General features: G+C 38.7%; 1 long non-coding RNA gene across 1 annotated transcript in view; it reads left to right on the forward strand.

The window, feature by feature from the left end:
• Positions 1 to 5,753, forward strand: part of LOC131920554 (uncharacterized) — a 50,605-nt gene extending 44,852 nt beyond the window's left edge. The window contains exon 3 of the long non-coding RNA XR_009381701.1: positions 5,477 to 5,753. This is a non-coding gene — a long non-coding RNA (uncharacterized LOC131920554). The remainder of the gene's footprint in view (positions 1 to 5,476) is intronic.
• The last annotated feature ends 247 nt before the right edge of the window (positions 5,754 to 6,000 follow it).

Genomic DNA, 6,000 nt, shown 5'->3' on the forward strand with positions numbered 1-6,000 from the left:
TCCTGAAGCTCGGCCTGATGCTTGGCTATGGATCTCTGTATCTGCTTCCATCAGTACTGGATGAAGGCTCTATGATGACAGTTAGGGTATTCACCAATCTGATTACTGGAGTAAGCCAGTTCAGGCAACCTCTCCACTATTGCTGGTAGTCTAAGCTGGGTTCATCCTTGTGGGTTTCTGGAATCTTCCCTAGCACCAGGTCTCCCTTTATCATGGTATCTAATCATTGCTCTCCCACTCTGTCCCTGTTCCAGCTTGACCATCCCCTTCCCTTATTTTCTAATCCCCCATTTTCTACCCTCCATTGCTCACCCACCCCCAACTCATGCCCAGTTTACTCATGGAGATCTCATCTCTTTCCCCTTCCCAGGGCAATCCATATATCCCTCTTAAGGTCCTCCTTGTTAGCTAGCTTCTCTGGAGCTGTGTGGGTTGTAGTCTAGTTATCCTTTGCTTTACATTTAGTGTCCACTTATGAATGAGTACATACATGAGTGTTTGTCTTTCTGAGTCTGAGTTACCTCACTCAAGATAATATTTTCTAGTTCCACCCATATGGCTGTAAATTTCACAATATCATTGGTTTTTTACTGCTGAGTAGTACTCTATTGTGTATGTGTACCACATTTTCTTTATCCATTCTTCAGTTGAGGGGCATCTAGGTTGTTTCCAGGTTCTGGCTATTACACATAACGGTACTATGAACACAGTTGAGCAAGTGTACTTATGACATGATTGAGCATTCCTTTGGTATATGCCCATATACCATTGGGTCTTGAGGTAGATTGATTCTCAAATTTCTGAGAAACCACCATACCAAAGTGGCTGTACAAGTTTGCACTCCCACAAACAGTAGAGGAGTGTTCCCCTTGCTCTGCATCCTCTCCAACATAAGCTGTCATCAGTGTTTTTGGTCATAGCCATTTTGACAGGTGTAAGATGGTATCTCAGAGTTGTTTTGATTTGCATTTCCCTGATCACTAAAGAAGTTGAGAAATTCCCTAAATATCTTTCAACCATTTGAGATTCTTCTGTTGAAAATTCTCTGTTTAGCTCTGTAGCTCATTTTTTTAATTGGATTATTCAATATTTTGATATCTAGTTTCTTGAATTCTTTATGTCTTTGGATATCAACCCTCTGTTAGATGTGGGGTTGCTAAGGAACTTTTCCCATTCTATAGGCTGTTGTTTTGTCTTATTTACAGTGTCCTTTGCCTTACAAAAGCTTCTCAGTTTCAGGAGGTCCCATTTATTTATTAATTGTTGCTCTCAGTGTCGGTGCTACTGGTGTTATATTTAGGAAGTGATCTCTGGTGCCAATGCATTCAAAACTACTTCCTACTTTCTCTTCTACCAGGTTCAGAGTAACTGGATTTATGTTGAGGTCTTTGATCCACTTGGACTTGAGTTTTGTGCATGGTGATAGATATGGATCTACTTGCAATATTCTACATGTTGATGTTAGACCATGAGCTGTGAAGCCGCTATAGAGGTATGAGCTCTAGCCCTATAGACTAGGCCCTCTATATAAGCAAGACACTTGTATAGTTTGATCTACTTAAGGGGCCCCCAGGCAGTAGGATCAGGATCCATCCCTGGTGCATCAACTGACTTTTTGGAACCCATTACCTATGGTAGAACACCTTGTACAGCCTTGATGCAGGGAGAGGGGATTGGACCTGACTAAACTGAATGTATCAGGCTCTGCTGACTCCCCATGGGAGGCCTTACCTTGTCTGAGGTAGGAATAGGGGGTATGTTGCCGAGGGAAGCTGGGAGTTGGAGGAGGGAAGAGAAGCAGATCTATGTTTGGTATCAAAATGAATTTTAAAATTTTTCTAATAAAAATATGTTTAAAAAATCCAGGTGTCAGGTATAGATTATTTCTCATTGAGTTGTTGGTCAGAGGGGCATCATATACTCTCTCACCCTAATATTACAGATTATTGCCATTGTTCTTGATTGATTCCAGAACTTGATGAACCCTATTGCTGAAGATAACACAAAATTGAATCTCAATCCACAGAAAAATCAAGCTCATATGGACTAGGAGCTCTGTCCCTCTTAGCCAGCTTTCATGCCACTGGGAGGGTTTATGTATGCTGCTGGAGGAGAAAACTCATCCACAAGCCCTGCACATCTCAGAGCCCTGTAAACTGCAATGGCTACTGGCCTAGCATGATAGTTCCACTGAAGCAATAATGGCTCTAGTCATCTGGGTGTAATTATCCACTTTCTGATTAGAAAACACAACTTAAACCGTGTGCTGTTATGCAAGAACATGTGGCTGGTTAGGCCCTAGGCACTAGCGGAGAACCTAATGCTACTGTTATGCGAAATGGACATTGCAATAAGCTGTCCTCTTTGTCCTTATCTTTACACACATAGATTGGTGCATTCCTCAGATCTCATCAGAGAATCTTCTTTCTCCAGTAGATGGAAGTTAGTATAGATACTCACAACTGAAAATGTGCAGAGAATAAGAAATTGTGAAGTACTCAGCTCTAAATGTTTATATATATATATATATATATATATATATATATATATATATGTATGTATCTTTAACTGGGAACACTAATTAACTTTTATATCATATACTTTTCCTAGAAAGATCAAGGATTATCATGCAAGAGGGGTTGTAAGAGTAAGAGGTTGTAGCTATCTACAGTGAAACATTGTTTTCAGGATGAGACAGAGGGCTATTGCGCACATGAACTCACAGACACCATGACTGCATCACCAAGACCTGTACAAAGATCAAAGAAGCCAAAATCCTAGCACGAATGGGTGAGGCTCTCTTGAGGTCTTACCCCTAGCTGAAGAGCTAAGAGCAATTGATAGCTACTGGGGAAGAAAGAGTATATTTTCTTTGGAGCCCTTGAGAGGCTACTCCTGCACATTCAGACAGCATTTACTGTACATGATGGCTTTAAAAGCAGAATACATGAAGTTTGGAGGGAAAAGTGGTTGGGATGATAGAAGGGAGAAATTGGGGATGTTTGGGTGCTGAGGGTGAATTTGACCAAAACACATTATATGAATGTGTGAAATTCACAAATAATAAAAATTAACTTATCATACTATAAAAATTCCACTTTACAGATATACATAGGCATAGCAATTGCATGTGTGTGATACGAGTCACACATTCAATTTAAACCTTCCCATAAGTAATTAGAAGGGAAAAAAAGAGGACTTTTTTTTTAATTAGAGTCTTTTAAGAGATAAAGGTCTAAAGAAGTGAATGAACAGTCAAGATTACTTGCTGCATTTCCACAGGTCCCGCCTTTGGTTTCCAGCACCAATACAGTGGTTCACAACTGCTTGTCATTCAACTTTCAGCTGATTCAACACCCTCTTCCAGCTTCCAGAGGCACTTCTCGCATGAGGTGCAAACTCTTACAGTTAGGCAATCCGTATACGCATAGGGTAAATAAATAAAAATAAAAGTTGTTATTTAAATATCAGAACTTTTAATAAATGGCTTTAGTGATACAATTATATTTATATGATCCAATTGCTAAGGATTAAGATCAACTGCTAAAGAGATTGAGATGATATCATTGACTGGAAACTGCACATGACAAATAAAAAATAAAAAAATATATGGAGCGAGAGATTTTAGCATATATCTCTTCTGTTTTTTTTTAATAACTGCAGAAATGTGAGAAGAATTGATAAATATCAGATCAAGGAAAAAAGATAATTTACGAAAATTGAAAAGTGAATTAGTGTTCCCAGTTAAAGATTCATGGTGATATGGTTATAGTTAATGAAAGCATCTATTTAGATGTTCTTTGAAATATGCTAAAACAAGGCCCCTAGGGAGATTATCTGAGGGAGAAGGCAATCACCTGAGCATGAAAAACTGGAGAAGTGAATGGGGAGGGGTGAATAAAGGAAAACAAAGGTTATCAACACATATGTATAAAAATACCACATTGAACTCTATTATTTTACATGCTAACCTAAAATTTAAAAAATATATAAATGAATTATGTATACGGCCATGGAAAAATTCCATAGTCATCTAAGACAAACTAGCCAATTTTATAGAAATTGGTTTCTATATGCAGTGTGCTTTTAAACAAAGGTATTTTTAAAGTTATACTTTCAGAAAAGGTTAAAAATGAGCTAGTTATAGAACAAAATAAGAAACTGTGTTTGTGTACGTATATGTCTATGTGTTTTGGTTTGTAACTCCACATATAGATAGCACGTGGATAGAAAACTTTGAAATAACTGCGACAGGAAATTCCAAAGTATTTAAAAACTTTGGCTTCAAGAGCAGATGTGAATTATAAAATAAAACTGTAAGTTAAATTTACTTCCAAACATGTGTGTCCTCTAAGGAAAACATTTTTAATTATGTTCGCCAATATTTTAAATGATTTTTAATGACTAGTGCAACTTAATCACAGAATCCAAGAATGAAAGGTAAATCTAATATCCACTACATTGTTAAACCAACAAAAATCGAATGTGATACTGTGTGCATTGGGAAACGGTGAAAACAATAGGAATTAGCAATGCAGCAGACTTCTTATCCAGGGCCATGGGAACCCTCAACAGCAGCCCAGTGCATTTCAACATTTTGAAAACAAAAGCGTACCGACAGAGAATTCTTCATTCAGTGAAATTGTTCCTCATAGATAAGGAGTTATTTCCCAATACACACATGTAGCTCTTAGTAATATGCTACTCTAATCTCTTGTTTTTGAAAATTAAAATTAGTGTACCTACATATTTCATATTTTTTTATTTTTCCTTTTTGTTTATTTTTGTTTCACTTATTATCCTTCTTGATACAGCCTGAGCTTCCCGTGTCTGTTTTGCATCTGTTGTTTATTTCGGAAGAATTTTGGACATTATTACTGCAATTATTTCTCCTCTTTCTTGGCTGTCTCTGATAAACAACGTCATATGTCACAGTTTTGCTGCAGGGACCCCTCCAGATAAGACAACTCAGTCACAACTTTTAGCCAATTGAAAGTATTTGTTTCAGCCCTTGGGACTACACAGGGGTATCAGGGTCCTAAGCAGCACTGAGTGCCAGACCACAGGGATTTTAAAGGGAGAAATCATGTCCTACATCTCCCTAGGCAGCTGTGTGTGTGTGTGGCGGGGAGAGTGTTGAGGGTTTGCTTAAGCAAGGGACTTGCTAGAAGCTAAGATGACTGGTCAGCTAGAGTAGGTTCTGTACAAGCGGGGAGTTTAACGGAGGCTCAGAAAAGTTAGCTGAGGCATTTTGACCTCAGATTCCTATATAGAGTTGGATAATTTTCCAGAGGATTTCCCATCAAGGAGATCAAATTCTAGTTAAACCAGAAGTAGCCTCAAAGAATACAAGATGGCAGAACCTCTTCACTGCTTTGCCCTGTCACAATTCTTCAAATAGTCTGACTTTTTTTTGATGTTCTGATTTATATTAATACTCTTACTTCTTTTTTTTTCTTTTTCATTTAAATTTCAGATGCAGAGACCCACAGCCAAGCACTTGGCCAAGATCCTGGAGTTCAGTTGAAGAGAGGGAGGAAGGATTATAAGAGCAAGGAGGGTCAGAATCATGATGAGAAAAACCACAGAAATAGCTGACCGCAGCTGGTGGTAGTTCATGGACTCTAGATTGACAGCTGGGCAGCCAGCATGGGACTGAACTAGGCCCTCTGAATGTGGAAGAAAGTTGCATGGCTTGATGTGTTTGTGGGTCCCCTGGCAATGGGACCAGGACTTACCCTTGGTACACAAACTGGTTTTTTTTAGACGACATTCCCTATGGTCTCCACCTTGATGCGGAAGAGAGGGGCTGTTGCCTGTGTGGACTACCCAAGGGAGGCCTTACTCTCTATGAGGAGAGGATGGGGGTGGGATGGGTGTAGGTGGAGGGAACAGGAGAAGAGGAGGGAGGGGCAATGGGTTGGTATGTAAAGGGAAAGAAAATCTTTCTTCATATATATATATATATATATATATATATATATATATAAAATTATGAGG

The sequence above is a fragment of the Peromyscus eremicus genome, chromosome 10 (assembly GCF_949786415.1).
Source record: "Peromyscus eremicus chromosome 10, PerEre_H2_v1, whole genome shotgun sequence".
In the NCBI taxonomy this organism is placed as follows: domain Eukaryota; kingdom Metazoa; phylum Chordata; class Mammalia; order Rodentia; family Cricetidae; genus Peromyscus; species Peromyscus eremicus.